Raw genomic sequence first — 18,832 nt, forward strand, 5'->3', positions numbered from 1 at the left:
ATCCTAGCCTTTGCACTGTTTTGGTGTGACTTCGGTCATGCATTTTTTTGTGGTGCTTTTGAAAGCTTCATTAAATCAAAAATCTGTTCTTATCAGTTTAATATCTGATACGTCCCCTATCTGGGGACCATATATTAAATGGATTTTTAGAACAGGGAGATGGAAAAAAGAGCTTGCTCTGTCCACTCCACGCATTGACCTGGTATTGCAGTACCTCCAGGAACGGTGCACCCCTTCTTAACCCAGTTTCCAAAAGCAGAACTCAATTCACCTGATTCATATTAGCCCGATTTAATGAATTGGAAGAAAGCATACGTCTTCATATGCACCTCAATTTGGCCCATTCACTTTTCACACTTCCTCCTTTTGTTTTTTATCTTTCACACTTTTGACTTTCTTTATTCATCCAAATAGCAAACTCATCACCACTCAACCTGACCAACTCGGCTATGTCCCCGTGCTGCAGTTCTCTGTCTTATCTAGATCATTTGCAATTGAATGGAATAGATCCCTTTTGGACAAAGTGGATTCACCTGCTGCTGCAGTGACCACAGGTGTGATAACATCTAGAATTGGCATCTGGTGCGATCTCTCCGCTTCCACTCCAAAGAAAGTTACCTGTTTATTCCTATCATGCATTGGTTTTTGGGGTTTTCTTTGAGTAATGATGATCTCTTTAGTAGTCTGTTGGCGCCCTCTCCTGGAGGAATAGTTTGCTTGCTCTTGGACATTCTAAAAGAGAGGTCATGATAGACATTGAGCTTCTGAGCTCAATTGGGGACAGTCATGGGTGATGAATGTTTGCAACCTACTGCGAAGCCTCATACCGCAATATAAGGAACGTCAAATACTAAGAAAGGGCGGCCTATGAAAGAATTACTACTTTCAATAAGTACACTTAAACGGCTAATTGGGAATAGAAAAACTGTAAAAAGCCCTCTGAGAAAGCCCCCCTCTAACCTTTGATAGTAAGCTTTTCTGTAGTCTGCCTGTTGATGTATTTTCCGTTTGAACTGTGCACAACATGAAGAGACGGAACACTGGCGGCTTGTCACAATGCCCCCCGATGACATCACAATAGCGCTGCTGCCTAGAAAACAAGCTGCGCAGAAGAAGTTGTTCTTTGGGTGGGAGGGTGGGCTAGTGGAAGGAGGGGGCAATCTCTTTTTTTCCCGGGTGGTAGGGGGATGACAGGAGAAGGGAAGCGGGTGGTGAGAAAGGTACAGAGGGCAGGGTTTGGGGGCTGGGAAGGAAAGGGAAAAGATTAGGGTTTGGGGATGATGAAAGGGCTTTCTACGGGTAAGGATGGCAAAGGGTGGCAGTGACGGAAAGTCAGGCAACCTGTCCTGTCCGTCTTTTTGTATCGTGAATTGGAAAGACTGCAAGGGGGAGGGGAGTTGCTTGCGCCCTAAAGGAGGAGTTATTCAGATTCATTGCAGTGGGCGGCGGCTGCAAAACGCACCATTCTTCTTGTTTTGGCTCTGCAAAGCAGCCTTTTCAAGGGTTGGCTTGGGTGACAAAATGTCTTGTGTAGGCGTGGGTTTGTCTCCCTCTCGCTCTCTCTCCCTAAGATGTGTCCGGCATAGGCCAGGGTGCCACTCGAGGCCCAAACCAATTCTGGTTATCGCTTCTCGGCCTTTTGGCTAAGATCAAGTGTAGTATCTGTTCTTATCAGTTTAATATCTGATACGTCCCCTATCTGGGGACCATATATTAAATGGATTTTTAGAACAGGGAGATGGAAAAAGAGCTTGCTCTGTCCACTCCACGCATTGACCTGGTATTGCAGTACCTCCAGGAACGGTGCACCCCTTCTTAACCCAGTTTCCAAAAGCAGAACTCAATTCACCTGATTCATATTAGCCCGATTTAATGAATTGGAAGAAAGCATACGTCTTCATATGCACCTCAATTTGGCCCATTCACTTTTCACACTTCCTCCTTTTGTTTTTTATCTTTCACACTTTTGACTTTCTTTATTCATCCAAATAGCAAACTCATCACCACTCAACCTGACCAACTCGGCTATGTCCCCGTGCTGCAGTTCTCTGTCTTATCTAGATCATTTGCAATTGAATGGAATAGATCCCTTTTGGACAAAGTGGATTCACCTGCTGCTGCAGTGACCACAGGTGTGATAACATCTAGAATTGGCATCTGGTGCGATCTCTCCGCTTCCACTCCAAAGAAAGTTACCTGTTTATTCCTATCATGCATTGGTTTTTGGGGTTTTCTTTGAGTAATGATGATCTCTTTAGTAGTCTGTTGGCGCCCTCTCCTGGAGGAATAGTTTGCTTGCTCTTGGACATTCTAAAAGAGAGGTCATGATAGACATTGAGCTTCTGAGCTCAATTGGGGACAGTCATGGGTGATGAATGTTTGCAACCTACTGCGAAGCCTCATACCGCAATATAAGGAACGTCAAATACTAAGAAAGGGCGGCCTATGAAAGAATTACTACTTTCAATAAGTACACTTAAACGGCTAATTGGGAATAGAAAAACTGTAAAAAGCCCTCTGAGAAAGCCCCCCTCTAACCTTTGATAGTAAGCTTTTCTGTAGTCTGCCTGTTGATGTATTTTCCGTTTGAACTGTGCACAACATGAAGAGACGGAACACTGGCGGCTTGTCACAATGCCCCCCGATGACATCACAATAGCGCTGCTGCCTAGAAAACAAGCTGCGCAGAAGAAGTTGTTCTTTGGGGGGAGGGTGGGCTAGTGGAAGGAGGGGGCAATCTCTTTTTTTCCCGGGTGGTAGGGGGATGACAGGAGAAGGGAAGCGGGTGGTGAGAAAGGTACAGAGGGCAGGGTTTGGGGGCTGGGAAGGAAAGGGAAAAGATTAGGGTTTGGGGATGATGAAAGGGCTTTCTACGGGTAAGGATGGCAAAGGGTGGCAGTGACGGAAAGTCAGGCAACCTGTCCTGTCCGTCTTTTTGTATCGTGAATTGGAAAGACTGCAAGGGGGAGGGGAGTTGCTTGCGCCCTAAAGGAGGAGTTATTCAGATTCATTGCAGTGGGCGGCGGCTGCAAAACGCACCATTCTTCTTGTTTTGGCTCTGCAAAGCAGCCTTTTCAAGGGTTGGCTTGGGTGACAAAATGTCTTGTGTAGGCGTGGGTTTGTCTCCCTCTCGCTCTCTCTCCCTAAGATGTGTCCGGCATAGGCCAGGGTGCCACTCGAGGCCCAAACCAATTCTGGTTATCGCTTCTCGGCCTTTTGGCTAAGATCAAGTGTAGTATCTGTTCTTATCAGTTTAATATCTGATACGTCCCCTATCTGGGGACCATATATTAAATGGATTTTTAGAACAGGGAGATGGAAAAAGAGCTTGCTCTGTCCACTCCACGCATTGACCTGGTATTGCAGTACCTCCAGGAACGGTGCACCCCTTCTTAACCCAGTTTCCAAAAGCAGAACTCAATTCACCTGATTCATATTAGCCCGATTTAATGAATTGGAAGAAAGCATACGTCTTCATATGCACCTCAATTTGGCCCATTCACTTTTCACACTTCCTCCTTTTGTTTTTTATCTTTCACACTTTTGACTTTCTTTATTCATCCAAATAGCAAACTCATCACCACTCAACCTGACCAACTCGGCTATGTCCCCGTGCTGCAGTTCTCTGTCTTATCTAGATCATTTGCAATTGAATGGAATAGATCCCTTTTGGACAAAGTGGATTCACCTGCTGCTGCAGTGACCACAGGTGTGATAACATCTAGAATTGGCATCTGGTGCGATCTCTCCGCTTCCACTCCAAAGAAAGTTACCTGTTTATTCCTATCATGCATTGGTTTTTGGGGTTTTCTTTGAGTAATGATGATCTCTTTAGTAGTCTGTTGGCGCCCTCTCCTGGAGGAATAGTTTGCTTGCTCTTGGACATTCTAAAAGAGAGGTCATGATAGACATTGAGCTTCTGAGCTCAATTGGGGACAGTCATGGGTGATGAATGTTTGCAACCTACTGCGAAGCCTCATACCGCAATATAAGGAACGTCAAATACTAAGAAAGGGCGGCCTATGAAAGAATTACTACTTTCAATAAGTACACTTAAACGGCTAATTGGGAATAGAAAAACTGTAAAAAGCCCTCTGAGAAAGCCCCCCTCTAACCTTTGATAGTAAGCTTTTCTGTAGTCTGCCTGTTGATGTATTTTCCGTTTGAACTGTGCACAACATGAAGAGACGGAACACTGGCGGCTTGTCACAATGCCCCCCGATGACATCACAATAGCGCTGCTGCCTAGAAAACAAGCTGCGCAGAAGAAGTTGTTCTTTGGGTGGGAGGGTGGGCTAGTGGAAGGAGGGGGCAATCTCTTTTTTTCCCGGGTGGTAGGGGGATGACAGGAGAAGGGAAGCGGGTGGTGAGAAAGGTACAGAGGGCAGGGTTTGGGGGCTGGGAAGGAAAGGGAAAAGATTAGGGTTTGGGGATGATGAAAGGGCTTTCTACGGGTAAGGATGGCAAAGGGTGGCAGTGACGGAAAGTCAGGCAACCTGTCCTGTCCGTCTTTTTGTATCGTGAATTGGAAAGACTGCAAGGGGGAGGGGAGTTGCTTGCGCCCTAAAGGAGGAGTTATTCAGATTCATTGCAGTGGGCGGCGGCTGCAAAACGCACCATTCTTCTTGTTTTGGCTCTGCAAAGCAGCCTTTTCAAGGGTTGGCTTGGGTGACAAAATGTCTTGTGTAGGCGTGGGTTTGTCTCCCTCTCGCTCTCTCTCCCTAAGATGTGTCCGGCATAGGCCAGGGTGCCACTCGAGGCCCAAACCAATTCTGGTTATCGCTTCTCGGCCTTTTGGCTAAGATCAAGTGTAGTATCTGTTCTTATCAGTTTAATATCTGATACGTCCCCTATCTGGGGACCATATATTAAATGGATTTTTAGAACAGGGAGATGGAAAAAGAGCTTGCTCTGTCCACTCCACGCATTGACCTGGTATTGCAGTACCTCCAGGAACGGTGCACCCCTTCTTAACCCAGTTTCCAAAAGCAGAACTCAATTCACCTGATTCATATTAGCCCGATTTAATGAATTGGAAGAAAGCATACGTCTTCATATGCACCTCAATTTGGCCCATTCACTTTTCACACTTCCTCCTTTTGTTTTTTATCTTTCACACTTTTGACTTTCTTTATTCATCCAAATAGCAAACTCATCACCACTCAACCTGACCAACTCGGCTATGTCCCCGTGCTGCAGTTCTCTGTCTTATCTAGATCATTTGCAATTGAATGGAATAGATCCCTTTTGGACAAAGTGGATTCACCTGCTGCTGCAGTGACCACAGGTGTGATAACATCTAGAATTGGCATCTGGTGCGATCTCTCCGCTTCCACTCCAAAGAAAGTTACCTGTTTATTCCTATCATGCATTGGTTTTTGGGGTTTTCTTTGAGTAATGATGATCTCTTTAGTAGTCTGTTGGCGCCCTCTCCTGGAGGAATAGTTTGCTTGCTCTTGGACATTCTAAAAGAGAGGTCATGATAGACATTGAGCTTCTGAGCTCAATTGGGGACAGTCATGGGTGATGAATGTTTGCAACCTACTGCGAAGCCTCATACCGCAATATAAGGAACGTCAAATACTAAGAAAGGGCGGCCTATGAAAGAATTACTACTTTCAATAAGTACACTTAAACGGCTAATTGGGAATAGAAAAACTGTAAAAAGCCCTCTGAGAAAGCCCCCCTCTAACCTTTGATAGTAAGCTTTTCTGTAGTCTGCCTGTTGATGTATTTTCCGTTTGAACTGTGCACAACATGAAGAGACGGAACACTGGCGGCTTGTCACAATGCCCCCCGATGACATCACAATAGCGCTGCTGCCTAGAAAACAAGCTGCGCAGAAGAAGTTGTTCTTTGGGTGGGAGGGTGGGCTAGTGGAAGGAGGGGGCAATCTCTTTTTTTCCCGGGTGGTAGGGGGATGACAGGAGAAGGGAAGCGGGTGGTGAGAAAGGTACAGAGGGCAGGGTTTGGGGGCTGGGAAGGAAAGGGAAAAGATTAGGGTTTGGGGATGATGAAAGGGCTTTCTACGGGTAAGGATGGCAAAGGGTGGCAGTGACGGAAAGTCAGGCAACCTGTCCTGTCCGTCTTTTTGTATCGTGAATTGGAAAGACTGCAAGGGGGAGGGGAGTTGCTTGCGCCCTAAAGGAGGAGTTATTCAGATTCATTGCAGTGGGCGGCGGCTGCAAAACGCACCATTCTTCTTGTTTTGGCTCTGCAAAGCAGCCTTTTCAAGGGTTGGCTTGGGTGACAAAATGTCTTGTGTAGGCGTGGGTTTGTCTCCCTCTCGCTCTCTCTCCCTAAGATGTGTCCGGCATAGGCCAGGGTGCCACTCGAGGCCCAAACCAATTCTGGTTATCGCTTCTCGGCCTTTTGGCTAAGATCAAGTGTAGTATCTGTTCTTATCAGTTTAATATCTGATACGTCCCCTATCTGGGGACCATATATTAAATGGATTTTTAGAACAGGGAGATGGAAAAAGAGCTTGCTCTGTCCACTCCACGCATTGACCTGGTATTGCAGTACCTCCAGGAACGGTGCACCCCTTCTTAACCCAGTTTCCAAAAGCAGAACTCAATTCACCTGATTCATATTAGCCCGATTTAATGAATTGGAAGAAAGCATACGTCTTCATATGCACCTCAATTTGGCCCATTCACTTTTCACACTTCCTCCTTTTGTTTTTTATCTTTCACACTTTTGACTTTCTTTATTCATCCAAATAGCAAACTCATCACCACTCAACCTGACCAACTCGGCTATGTCCCCGTGCTGCAGTTCTCTGTCTTATCTAGATCATTTGCAATTGAATGGAATAGATCCCTTTTGGACAAAGTGGATTCACCTGCTGCTGCAGTGACCACAGGTGTGATAACATCTAGAATTGGCATCTGGTGCGATCTCTCCGCTTCCACTCCAAAGAAAGTTACCTGTTTATTCCTATCATGCATTGGTTTTTGGGGTTTTCTTTGAGTAATGATGATCTCTTTAGTAGTCTGTTGGCGCCCTCTCCTGGAGGAATAGTTTGCTTGCTCTTGGACATTCTAAAAGAGAGGTCATGATAGACATTGAGCTTCTGAGCTCAATTGGGGACAGTCATGGGTGATGAATGTTTGCAACCTACTGCGAAGCCTCATACCGCAATATAAGGAACGTCAAATACTAAGAAAGGGCGGCCTATGAAAGAATTACTACTTTCAATAAGTACACTTAAACGGCTAATTGGGAATAGAAAAACTGTAAAAAGCCCTCTGAGAAAGCCCCCCTCTAACCTTTGATAGTAAGCTTTTCTGTAGTCTGCCTGTTGATGTATTTTCCGTTTGAACTGTGCACAACATGAAGAGACGGAACACTGGCGGCTTGTCACAATGCCCCCCGATGACATCACAATAGCGCTGCTGCCTAGAAAACAAGCTGCGCAGAAGAAGTTGTTCTTTGGGTGGGAGGGTGGGCTAGTGGAAGGAGGGGGCAATCTCTTTTTTTCCCGGGTGGTAGGGGGATGACAGGAGAAGGGAAGCGGGTGGTGAGAAAGGTACAGAGGGCAGGGTTTGGGGGCTGGGAAGGAAAGGGAAAAGATTAGGGTTTGGGGATGATGAAAGGGCTTTCTACGGGTAAGGATGGCAAAGGGTGGCAGTGACGGAAAGTCAGGCAACCTGTCCTGTCCGTCTTTTTGTATCGTGAATTGGAAAGACTGCAAGGGGGAGGGGAGTTGCTTGCGCCCTAAAGGAGGAGTTATTCAGATTCATTGCAGTGGGCGGCGGCTGCAAAACGCACCATTCTTCTTGTTTTGGCTCTGCAAAGCAGCCTTTTCAAGGGTTGGCTTGGGTGACAAAATGTCTTGTGTAGGCGTGGGTTTGTCTCCCTCTCGCTCTCTCTCCCTAAGATGTGTCCGGCATAGGCCAGGGTGCCACTCGAGGCCCAAACCAATTCTGGTTATCGCTTCTCGGCCTTTTGGCTAAGATCAAGTGTAGTATCTGTTCTTATCAGTTTAATATCTGATACGTCCCCTATCTGGGGACCATATATTAAATGGATTTTTAGAACAGGGAGATGGAAAAAGAGCTTGCTCTGTCCACTCCACGCATTGACCTGGTATTGCAGTACCTCCAGGAACGGTGCACCCCTTCTTAACCCAGTTTCCAAAAGCAGAACTCAATTCACCTGATTCATATTAGCCCGATTTAATGAATTGGAAGAAAGCATACGTCTTCATATGCACCTCAATTTGGCCCATTCACTTTTCACACTTCCTCCTTTTGTTTTTTATCTTTCACACTTTTGACTTTCTTTATTCATCCAAATAGCAAACTCATCACCACTCAACCTGACCAACTCGGCTATGTCCCCGTGCTGCAGTTCTCTGTCTTATCTAGATCATTTGCAATTGAATGGAATAGATCCCTTTTGGACAAAGTGGATTCACCTGCTGCTGCAGTGACCACAGGTGTGATAACATCTAGAATTGGCATCTGGTGCGATCTCTCCGCTTCCACTCCAAAGAAAGTTACCTGTTTATTCCTATCATGCATTGGTTTTTGGGGTTTTCTTTGAGTAATGATGATCTCTTTAGTAGTCTGTTGGCGCCCTCTCCTGGAGGAATAGTTTGCTTGCTCTTGGACATTCTAAAAGAGAGGTCATGATAGACATTGAGCTTCTGAGCTCAATTGGGGACAGTCATGGGTGATGAATGTTTGCAACCTACTGCGAAGCCTCATACCGCAATATAAGGAACGTCAAATACTAAGAAAGGGCGGCCTATGAAAGAATTACTACTTTCAATAAGTACACTTAAACGGCTAATTGGGAATAGAAAAACTGTAAAAAGCCCTCTGAGAAAGCCCCCCTCTAACCTTTGATAGTAAGCTTTTCTGTAGTCTGCCTGTTGATGTATTTTCCGTTTGAACTGTGCACAACATGAAGAGACGGAACACTGGCGGCTTGTCACAATGCCCCCCGATGACATCACAATAGCGCTGCTGCCTAGAAAACAAGCTGCGCAGAAGAAGTTGTTCTTTGGGTGGGAGGGTGGGCTAGTGGAAGGAGGGGGCAATCTCTTTTTTTCCCGGGTGGTAGGGGGATGACAGGAGAAGGGAAGCGGGTGGTGAGAAAGGTACAGAGGGCAGGGTTTGGGGGCTGGGAAGGAAAGGGAAAAGATTAGGGTTTGGGGATGATGAAAGGGCTTTCTACGGGTAAGGATGGCAAAGGGTGGCAGTGACGGAAAGTCAGGCAACCTGTCCTGTCCGTCTTTTTGTATCGTGAATTGGAAAGACTGCAAGGGGGAGGGGAGTTGCTTGCGCCCTAAAGGAGGAGTTATTCAGATTCATTGCAGTGGGCGGCGGCTGCAAAACGCACCATTCTTCTTGTTTTGGCTCTGCAAAGCAGCCTTTTCAAGGGTTGGCTTGGGTGACAAAATGTCTTGTGTAGGCGTGGGTTTGTCTCCCTCTCGCTCTCTCTCCCTAAGATGTGTCCGGCATAGGCCAGGGTGCCACTCGAGGCCCAAACCAATTCTGGTTATCGCTTCTCGGCCTTTTGGCTAAGATCAAGTGTAGTATCTGTTCTTATCAGTTTAATATCTGATACGTCCCCTATCTGGGGACCATATATTAAATGGATTTTTAGAACAGGGAGATGGAAAAAGAGCTTGCTCTGTCCACTCCACGCATTGACCTGGTATTGCAGTACCTCCAGGAACGGTGCACCCCTTCTTAACCCAGTTTCCAAAAGCAGAACTCAATTCACCTGATTCATATTAGCCCGATTTAATGAATTGGAAGAAAGCATACGTCTTCATATGCACCTCAATTTGGCCCATTCACTTTTCACACTTCCTCCTTTTGTTTTTTATCTTTCACACTTTTGACTTTCTTTATTCATCCAAATAGCAAACTCATCACCACTCAACCTGACCAACTCGGCTATGTCCCCGTGCTGCAGTTCTCTGTCTTATCTAGATCATTTGCAATTGAATGGAATAGATCCCTTTTGGACAAAGTGGATTCACCTGCTGCTGCAGTGACCACAGGTGTGATAACATCTAGAATTGGCATCTGGTGCGATCTCTCCGCTTCCACTCCAAAGAAAGTTACCTGTTTATTCCTATCATGCATTGGTTTTTGGGGTTTTCTTTGAGTAATGATGATCTCTTTAGTAGTCTGTTGGCGCCCTCTCCTGGAGGAATAGTTTGCTTGCTCTTGGACATTCTAAAAGAGAGGTCATGATAGACATTGAGCTTCTGAGCTCAATTGGGGACAGTCATGGGTGATGAATGTTTGCAACCTACTGCGAAGCCTCATACCGCAATATAAGGAACGTCAAATACTAAGAAAGGGCGGCCTATGAAAGAATTACTACTTTCAATAAGTACACTTAAACGGCTAATTGGGAATAGAAAAACTGTAAAAAGCCCTCTGAGAAAGCCCCCCTCTAACCTTTGATAGTAAGCTTTTCTGTAGTCTGCCTGTTGATGTATTTTCCGTTTGAACTGTGCACAACATGAAGAGACGGAACACTGGCGGCTTGTCACAATGCCCCCCGATGACATCACAATAGCGCTGCTGCCTAGAAAACAAGCTGCGCAGAAGAAGTTGTTCTTTGGGTGGGAGGGTGGGCTAGTGGAAGGAGGGGGCAATCTCTTTTTTTCCCGGGTGGTAGGGGGATGACAGGAGAAGGGAAGCGGGTGGTGAGAAAGGTACAGAGGGCAGGGTTTGGGGGCTGGGAAGGAAAGGGAAAAGATTAGGGTTTGGGGATGATGAAAGGGCTTTCTACGGGTAAGGATGGCAAAGGGTGGCAGTGACGGAAAGTCAGGCAACCTGTCCTGTCCGTCTTTTTGTATCGTGAATTGGAAAGACTGCAAGGGGGAGGGGAGTTGCTTGCGCCCTAAAGGAGGAGTTATTCAGATTCATTGCAGTGGGCGGCGGCTGCAAAACGCACCATTCTTCTTGTTTTGGCTCTGCAAAGCAGCCTTTTCAAGGGTTGGCTTGGGTGACAAAATGTCTTGTGTAGGCGTGGGTTTGTCTCCCTCTCGCTCTCTCTCCCTAAGATGTGTCCGGCATAGGCCAGGGTGCCACTCGAGGCCCAAACCAATTCTGGTTATCGCTTCTCGGCCTTTTGGCTAAGATCAAGTGTAGTATCTGTTCTTATCAGTTTAATATCTGATACGTCCCCTATCTGGGGACCATATATTAAATGGATTTTTAGAACAGGGAGATGGAAAAAGAGCTTGCTCTGTCCACTCCACGCATTGACCTGGTATTGCAGTACCTCCAGGAACGGTGCACCCCTTCTTAACCCAGTTTCCAAAAGCAGAACTCAATTCACCTGATTCATATTAGCCCGATTTAATGAATTGGAAGAAAGCATACGTCTTCATATGCACCTCAATTTGGCCCATTCACTTTTCACACTTCCTCCTTTTGTTTTTTATCTTTCACACTTTTGACTTTCTTTATTCATCCAAATAGCAAACTCATCACCACTCAACCTGACCAACTCGGCTATGTCCCCGTGCTGCAGTTCTCTGTCTTATCTAGATCATTTGCAATTGAATGGAATAGATCCCTTTTGGACAAAGTGGATTCACCTGCTGCTGCAGTGACCACAGGTGTGATAACATCTAGAATTGGCATCTGGTGCGATCTCTCCGCTTCCACTCCAAAGAAAGTTACCTGTTTATTCCTATCATGCATTGGTTTTTGGGGTTTTCTTTGAGTAATGATGATCTCTTTAGTAGTCTGTTGGCGCCCTCTCCTGGAGGAATAGTTTGCTTGCTCTTGGACATTCTAAAAGAGAGGTCATGATAGACATTGAGCTTCTGAGCTCAATTGGGGACAGTCATGGGTGATGAATGTTTGCAACCTACTGCGAAGCCTCATACCGCAATATAAGGAACGTCAAATACTAAGAAAGGGCGGCCTATGAAAGAATTACTACTTTCAATAAGTACACTTAAACGGCTAATTGGGAATAGAAAAACTGTAAAAAGCCCTCTGAGAAAGCCCCCCTCTAACCTTTGATAGTAAGCTTTTCTGTAGTCTGCCTGTTGATGTATTTTCCGTTTGAACTGTGCACAACATGAAGAGACGGAACACTGGCGGCTTGTCACAATGCCCCCCGATGACATCACAATAGCGCTGCTGCCTAGAAAACAAGCTGCGCAGAAGAAGTTGTTCTTTGGGTGGGAGGGTGGGCTAGTGGAAGGAGGGGGCAATCTCTTTTTTTCCCGGGTGGTAGGGGGATGACAGGAGAAGGGAAGCGGGTGGTGAGAAAGGTACAGAGGGCAGGGTTTGGGGGCTGGGAAGGAAAGGGAAAAGATTAGGGTTTGGGGATGATGAAAGGGCTTTCTACGGGTAAGGATGGCAAAGGGTGGCAGTGACGGAAAGTCAGGCAACCTGTCCTGTCCGTCTTTTTGTATCGTGAATTGGAAAGACTGCAAGGGGGAGGGGAGTTGCTTGCGCCCTAAAGGAGGAGTTATTCAGATTCATTGCAGTGGGCGGCGGCTGCAAAACGCACCATTCTTCTTGTTTTGGCTCTGCAAAGCAGCCTTTTCAAGGGTTGGCTTGGGTGACAAAATGTCTTGTGTAGGCGTGGGTTTGTCTCCCTCTCGCTCTCTCTCCCTAAGATGTGTCCGGCATAGGCCAGGGTGCCACTCGAGGCCCAAACCAATTCTGGTTATCGCTTCTCGGCCTTTTGGCTAAGATCAAGTGTAGTATCTGTTCTTATCAGTTTAATATCTGATACGTCCCCTATCTGGGGACCATATATTAAATGGATTTTTAGAACAGGGAGATGGAAAAAGAGCTTGCTCTGTCCACTCCACGCATTGACCTGGTATTGCAGTACCTCCAGGAACGGTGCACCCCTTCTTAACCCAGTTTCCAAAAGCAGAACTCAATTCACCTGATTCATATTAGCCCGATTTAATGAATTGGAAGAAAGCATACGTCTTCATATGCACCTCAATTTGGCCCATTCACTTTTCACACTTCCTCCTTTTGTTTTTTATCTTTCACACTTTTGACTTTCTTTATTCATCCAAATAGCAAACTCATCACCACTCAACCTGACCAACTCGGCTATGTCCCCGTGCTGCAGTTCTCTGTCTTATCTAGATCATTTGCAATTGAATGGAATAGATCCCTTTTGGACAAAGTGGATTCACCTGCTGCTGCAGTGACCACAGGTGTGATAACATCTAGAATTGGCATCTGGTGCGATCTCTCCGCTTCCACTCCAAAGAAAGTTACCTGTTTATTCCTATCATGCATTGGTTTTTGGGGTTTTCTTTGAGTAATGATGATCTCTTTAGTAGTCTGTTGGCGCCCTCTCCTGGAGGAATAGTTTGCTTGCTCTTGGACATTCTAAAAGAGAGGTCATGATAGACATTGAGCTTCTGAGCTCAATTGGGGACAGTCATGGGTGATGAATGTTTGCAACCTACTGCGAAGCCTCATACCGCAATATAAGGAACGTCAAATACTAAGAAAGGGCGGCCTATGAAAGAATTACTACTTTCAATAAGTACACTTAAACGGCTAATTGGGAATAGAAAAACTGTAAAAAGCCCTCTGAGAAAGCCCCCCTCTAACCTTTGATAGTAAGCTTTTCTGTAGTCTGCCTGTTGATGTATTTTCCGTTTGAACTGTGCACAACATGAAGAGACGGAACACTGGCGGCTTGTCACAATGCCCCCCGATGACATCACAATAGCGCTGCTGCCTAGAAAACAAGCTGCGCAGAAGAAGTTGTTCTTTGGGTGGGAGGGTGGGCTAGTGGAAGGAGGGGGCAATCTCTTTTTTTCCCGGGTGGTAGGGGGATGACAGGAGAAGGGAAGCGGGTGGTGAGAAAGGTACAGAGGGCAGGGTTTGGGGGCTGGGAAGGAAAGGGAAAAGATTAGGGTTTGGGGATGATGAAAGGGCTTTCTACGGGTAAGGATGGCAAAGGGTGGCAGTGACGGAAAGTCAGGCAACCTGTCCTGTCCATCTTTTTGTATCGTGAATTGGAAAGACTGCAAGGGGGAGGGGAGTTGCTTGCGCCCTAAAGGAGGAGTTATTCAGATTCATTGCAGTGGGCGGCGGCTGCAAAACGCACCATTCTTCTTGTTTTGGCTCTGCAAAGCAGCCTTTTCAAGGGTTGGCTTGGGTGACAAAATGTCTTGTGTAGGCGTGGGTTTGTCTCCCTCTCGCTCTCTCTCCCTAAGATGTGTCCGGCATAGGCCAGGGTGCCACTCGAGGCCCAAACCAATTCTGGTTATCGCTTCTCGGCCTTTTGGGTAAGATCAAGTGTAGTATCTGTTCTTATCAGTTTAATATCTGATACGTCCCCTATCTGGGGACCATATATTAAATGGATTTTTAGAACAGGGAGATGGAAAAAGAGCTTGCTCTGTCCACTCCACGCATTGACCTGGTATTGCAGTACCTCCAGGAACGGTGCACCCCTTCTTAACCCAGTTTCCAAAAGCAGAACTCAATTCACCTGATTCATATTAGCCCGATTTAATGAATTGGAAGAAAGCATACGTCTTCATATGCACCTCAATTTGGCCCATTCACTTTTCACACTTCCTCCTTTTGTTTTTTATCTTTCACACTTTTGACTTTCTTTATTCATCCAAATAGCAAACTCATCACCACTCAACCTGACCAACTCGGCTATGTCCCCGTGCTGCAGTTCTCTGTCTTATCTAGATCATTTGCAATTGAATGGAATAGATCCCTTTTGGACAAAGTGGATTCACCTGCTGCTGCAGTGACCACAGGTGTGATAACATCTAGAATTGGCATCTGGTGCGATCTCTCCGCTTCCACTCCAAAGAAAGTTACCTGTTTATTCCTATCATGCATTGGTTTTTGGGGTTTTCTTTGAGTAATGATGATCTCTTTAGTAGTCTGTTGGCGCCCTCTCCTGGAGGAATAGTTTGCTTGCTCTTGGACATTCTAAAAGAGAGGTCATGATAGACATTGAGCTTCTGAGCTCAATTGGGGACAGTCATGGGTGATGAATGTTTGCAACCTACTGCGAAGCCTCATACCGCAATATAAGGAACGTCAAATACTAAGAAAGGGCGGCCTATGAAAGAATTACTACTTTCAATAAGTACACTTAAACGGCTAATTGGGAATAGAAAAACTGTAAAAAGCCCTCTGAGAAAGCCCCCCTCTAACCTTTGATAGTAAGCTTTTCTGTAGTCTGCCTGTTGATGTATTTTCCGTTTGAACTGTGCACAACATGAAGAGACGGAACACTGGCGGCTTGTCACAATGCCCCCCGATGACATCACAATAGCGCTGCTGCCTAGAAAACAAGCTGCGCAGAAGAAGTTGTTCTTTGGGTGGGAGGGTGGGCTAGTGGAAGGAGGGGGCAATCTCTTTTTTTCCCGGGTGGTAGGGGGATGACAGGAGAAGGGAAGCGGGTGGTGAGAAAGGTACAGAGGGCAGGGTTTGGGGGCTGGGAAGGAAAGGGAAAAGATTAGGGTTTGGGGATGATGAAAGGGCTTTCTACGGGTAAGGATGGCAAAGGGTGGCAGTGACGGAAAGTCAGGCAACCTGTCCTGTCCGTCTTTTTGTATCGTGAATTGGAAAGACTGCAAGGGGGAGGGGAGTTGCTTGCGCCCTAAAGGAGGAGTTATTCAGATTCATTGCAGTGGGCGGCGGCTGCAAAACGCACCATTCTTCTTGTTTTGGCTCTGCAAAGCAGCCTTTTCAAGGGTTGGCTTGGGTGACAAAATGTCTTGTGTAGGCGTGGGTTTGTCTCCCTCTCGCTCTCTCTCCCTAAGATGTGTCCGGCATAGGCCAGGGTGCCACTCGAGGCCCAAACCAATTCTGGTTATCGCTTCTCGGCCTTTTGGCTAAGATCAAGTGTAGTATCTGTTCTTATCAGTTTAATATCTGATACGTCCCCTATCTGGGGACCATATATTAAATGGATTTTTAGAACAGGGAGATGGAAAAAGAGCTTGCTCTGTCCACTCCACGCATTGACCTGGTATTGCAGTACCTCCAGGAACGGTGCACCCCTTCTTAACCCAGTTTCCAAAAGCAGAACTCAATTCACCTGATTCATATTAGCCCGATTTAATGAATTGGAAGAAAGCATACGTCTTCATATGCACCTCAATTTGGCCCATTCACTTTTCACACTTCCTCCTTTTGTTTTTTATCTTTCACACTTTTGACTTTCTTTATTCATCCAAATAGCAAACTCATCACCACTCAACCTGACCAACTCGGCTATGTCCCCGTGCTGCAGTTCTCTGTCTTATCTAGATCATTTGCAATTGAATGGAATAGATCCCTTTTGGACAAAGTGGATTCACCTGCTGCTGCAGTGACCACAGGTGTGATAACATCTAGAATTGGCATCTGGTGCGATCTCTCCGCTTCCACTCCAAAGAAAGTTACCTGTTTATTCCTATCATGCATTGGTTTTTGGGGTTTTCTTTGAGTAATGATGATCTCTTTAGTAGTCTGTTGGCGCCCTCTCCTGGAGGAATAGTTTGCTTGCTCTTGGACATTCTAAAAGAGAGGTCATGATAGACATTGAGCTTCTGAGCTCAATTGGGGACAGTCATGGGTGATGAATGTTTGCAACCTACTGCGAAGCCTCATACCGCAATATAAGGAACGTCAAATACTAAGAAAGGGCGGCCTATGAAAGAATTACTACTTTCAATAAGTACACTTAAACGGCTAATTGGGAATAGAAAAACTGTAAAAAGCCCTCTGAGAAAGCCCCCCTCTAACCTTTGATAGTAAGCTTTTCTGTAGTCTGCCTGTTGATGTATTTTCCGTTTGAACTGTGCACAACATGAAGAGACGGAACACTGGCGGCTTGTCACAATGCCCCCCGATGACATCACAATAGCGCTGCTGCCTAGAAAACAAGCTGCGCAGAAGAAGTTGTTCTTTGGGTGGGAGGGTGGGCTAGTGGAAGGAGGGGGCAATCTCTTTTTTTCCCGGGTGGTAGGGGGATGACAGGAGAAGGGAAGCGGGTGGTGAGAAAGGTACAGAGGGCAGGGTTTGGGGGCTGGGAAGGAAAGGGAAAAGATTAGGGTTTGGGGATGATGAAAGGGCTTTCTACGGGTAAGGATGGCAAAGGGTGGCAGTGACGGAAAGTCAGGCAACCTGTCCTGTCCGTCTTTTTGTATCGTGAATTGGAAAGACTGCAAGGGGGAGGGGAGTTGCTTGCGCCCTAAAGGAGGAGTTATTCAGATTCATTGCAGTGGGCGGCGGCTGCAAAACGCACCATTCTTCTTGTTTTGGCTCTGCAAAGCAGCCTTTTCAAGGGTTGGCTTGGGTGACAAAATGTCTTGTGTAGGCGTGGGTTTGTCTCCCTCTCGCTCTCTCTCCCTAAGATGTGTCCGGCATAGGCCAGGGTGCCACTCGAGGCCCAAACCAATTCTGGTTATCGCTTCTCGGCCTTTTGGCTAAGATCAAGTGTAGTATCTGTTCTTATCAGTTTAATATCTGATACGTCCCCTATCTGGGGACCATATATTAAATGGATTTTTAGAACAGGGAGATGGAAAAAGAGCTTGCTCTGTCCACTCCACGCATTGACCTGGTATTGCAGTACCTCCAGGAACGGTGCACCCCTTCTTAACCCAGTTTCCAAAAGCAGAACTCAATTCACCTGATTCATATTAGCCCGATTTAATGAATTGGAAGAAAGCATACGTCTTCATATGCACCTCAATTTGGCCCATTCACTTTTCACACTTCCTCCTTTTGTTTTTTATCTTTCACACTTTTGACTTTCTTTATTCATCCAAATAGCAAACTCATCACCACTCAACCTGACCAACTCGGCTATGTCCCCGTGCTGCAGTTCTCTGTCTTATCTAGATCATTTGCAATTGAATGGAATAGATCCCTTTTGGACAAAGTGGATTCACCTGCTGCTGCAGTGACCACAGGTGTGATAACATCTAGAATTGGCATCTGGTGCGATCTCTCCGCTTCCACTCCAAAGAAAGTTACCTGTTTATTCCTATCATGCATTGGTTTTTGGGGTTTTCTTTGAGTAATGATGATCTCTTTAGTAGTCTGTTGGCGCCCTCTCCTGGAGGAATAGTTTGCTTGCTCTTGGACATTCTAAAAGAGAGGTCATGATAGACATTGAGCTTCTGAGCTCAATTGGGGACAGTCATGGGTGATGAATGTTTGCAACCTACTGCGAAGCCTCATACCGCAATATAAGGAACGTCAAATACTAAGAAAGGGCGGCCTATGAAAGAATTACTACTTTCAATAAGTACACTTAAACGGCTAATTGGGAATAGAAAAACTGTAAAAAGCCCTCTGAGAAAGCCCCCCTCTAACCTTTGATAGTAAGCTTTTCTGTAGTCTGCCTGTTGATGTATTTTCCGTTTGAACTGTGCACAACATGAAGAGACGGAACACTGGCGGCTTGTCACAATGCCCCCCGATGACATCACAATAGCGCTGCTGCCTAGAAAACAAGCTGCGCAGAAGAAGTTGTTCTTTGGGTGGGAGGGTGGGCTAGTGGAAGGAGGGGGCAATCTCTTTTTTTCCCGGGTGGTAGGGGGATGACAGGAGAAGGGAAGCGGGTGGTGAGAAAGGTACAGAGGGCAGGGTTTGGGGGCTGGGAAGGAAAGGGAAAAGATTAGGGTTTGGGGATGATGAAAGGGCTTTCTACGGGTAAGGATGGCAAAGGGTGGCAGTGACGGAAAGTCAGGCAACCTGTCCTGTCCGTCTTTTTGTATCGTGAATTGGAAAGACTGCAAGGGGGAGGGGAGTTGCTTGCGCCCTAAAGGAGGAGTTATTCAGATTCATTGCAGTGGGCGGCGGCTGCAAAACGCACCATTCTTCTTGTT

General features: G+C 46.2%; 12 non-coding genes across 12 annotated transcripts; all 12 read left to right on the plus strand.

The window, feature by feature from the left end:
* Nucleotides 1-43: 43 nt before the first annotated feature.
* Nucleotides 44-236, plus strand: LOC142289281 (U2 spliceosomal RNA). The gene has a single exon (XR_012749781.1). It is a non-coding gene; the product is annotated as a U2 spliceosomal RNA (small nuclear RNA).
* Nucleotides 237-1,623: 1,387 nt separating this feature from the next.
* LOC142289250 (U2 spliceosomal RNA) lies at nt 1,624-1,814 on the plus strand. Its single transcript, XR_012749753.1, has one exon. It is a non-coding gene; the product is annotated as a U2 spliceosomal RNA (small nuclear RNA).
* Nucleotides 1,815-3,200: 1,386 nt separating this feature from the next.
* LOC142289262 (U2 spliceosomal RNA) lies at nt 3,201-3,391 on the plus strand. Its single transcript, XR_012749764.1, has one exon. It is a non-coding gene; the product is annotated as a U2 spliceosomal RNA (small nuclear RNA).
* Nucleotides 3,392-4,778: 1,387 nt separating this feature from the next.
* On the plus strand, nt 4,779-4,969 carry LOC142289274 (U2 spliceosomal RNA). The gene has a single exon (XR_012749775.1). It is a non-coding gene; the product is annotated as a U2 spliceosomal RNA (small nuclear RNA).
* Nucleotides 4,970-6,356: 1,387 nt separating this feature from the next.
* LOC142289284 (U2 spliceosomal RNA) lies at nt 6,357-6,547 on the plus strand. Its single transcript, XR_012749783.1, has one exon. It is a non-coding gene; the product is annotated as a U2 spliceosomal RNA (small nuclear RNA).
* A 1,387-nt stretch (nt 6,548-7,934) lies between these two features.
* Nucleotides 7,935-8,125, plus strand: LOC142289285 (U2 spliceosomal RNA). The gene has a single exon (XR_012749784.1). It is a non-coding gene; the product is annotated as a U2 spliceosomal RNA (small nuclear RNA).
* Nucleotides 8,126-9,512: 1,387 nt separating this feature from the next.
* LOC142289251 (U2 spliceosomal RNA) lies at nt 9,513-9,703 on the plus strand. Its single transcript, XR_012749754.1, has one exon. It is a non-coding gene; the product is annotated as a U2 spliceosomal RNA (small nuclear RNA).
* A 1,387-nt stretch (nt 9,704-11,090) lies between these two features.
* Nucleotides 11,091-11,281, plus strand: LOC142289252 (U2 spliceosomal RNA). Its single transcript, XR_012749755.1, has one exon. It is a non-coding gene; the product is annotated as a U2 spliceosomal RNA (small nuclear RNA).
* A 1,387-nt stretch (nt 11,282-12,668) lies between these two features.
* LOC142289253 (U2 spliceosomal RNA) lies at nt 12,669-12,859 on the plus strand. The gene has a single exon (XR_012749756.1). It is a non-coding gene; the product is annotated as a U2 spliceosomal RNA (small nuclear RNA).
* Nucleotides 12,860-14,246: 1,387 nt separating this feature from the next.
* Nucleotides 14,247-14,437, plus strand: LOC142289279 (U2 spliceosomal RNA). Its single transcript, XR_012749780.1, has one exon. It is a non-coding gene; the product is annotated as a U2 spliceosomal RNA (small nuclear RNA).
* A 1,387-nt stretch (nt 14,438-15,824) lies between these two features.
* Nucleotides 15,825-16,015, plus strand: LOC142289254 (U2 spliceosomal RNA). The gene has a single exon (XR_012749757.1). It is a non-coding gene; the product is annotated as a U2 spliceosomal RNA (small nuclear RNA).
* Nucleotides 16,016-17,402: 1,387 nt separating this feature from the next.
* LOC142289256 (U2 spliceosomal RNA) lies at nt 17,403-17,593 on the plus strand. Its single transcript, XR_012749758.1, has one exon. It is a non-coding gene; the product is annotated as a U2 spliceosomal RNA (small nuclear RNA).
* Nucleotides 17,594-18,832: the final 1,239 nt, after the last annotated feature.

The sequence above is a fragment of the Anomaloglossus baeobatrachus genome, unplaced genomic scaffold (assembly GCF_048569485.1).
Source record: "Anomaloglossus baeobatrachus isolate aAnoBae1 unplaced genomic scaffold, aAnoBae1.hap1 Scaffold_915, whole genome shotgun sequence".
Taxonomy (NCBI): domain Eukaryota; kingdom Metazoa; phylum Chordata; class Amphibia; order Anura; family Aromobatidae; genus Anomaloglossus; species Anomaloglossus baeobatrachus.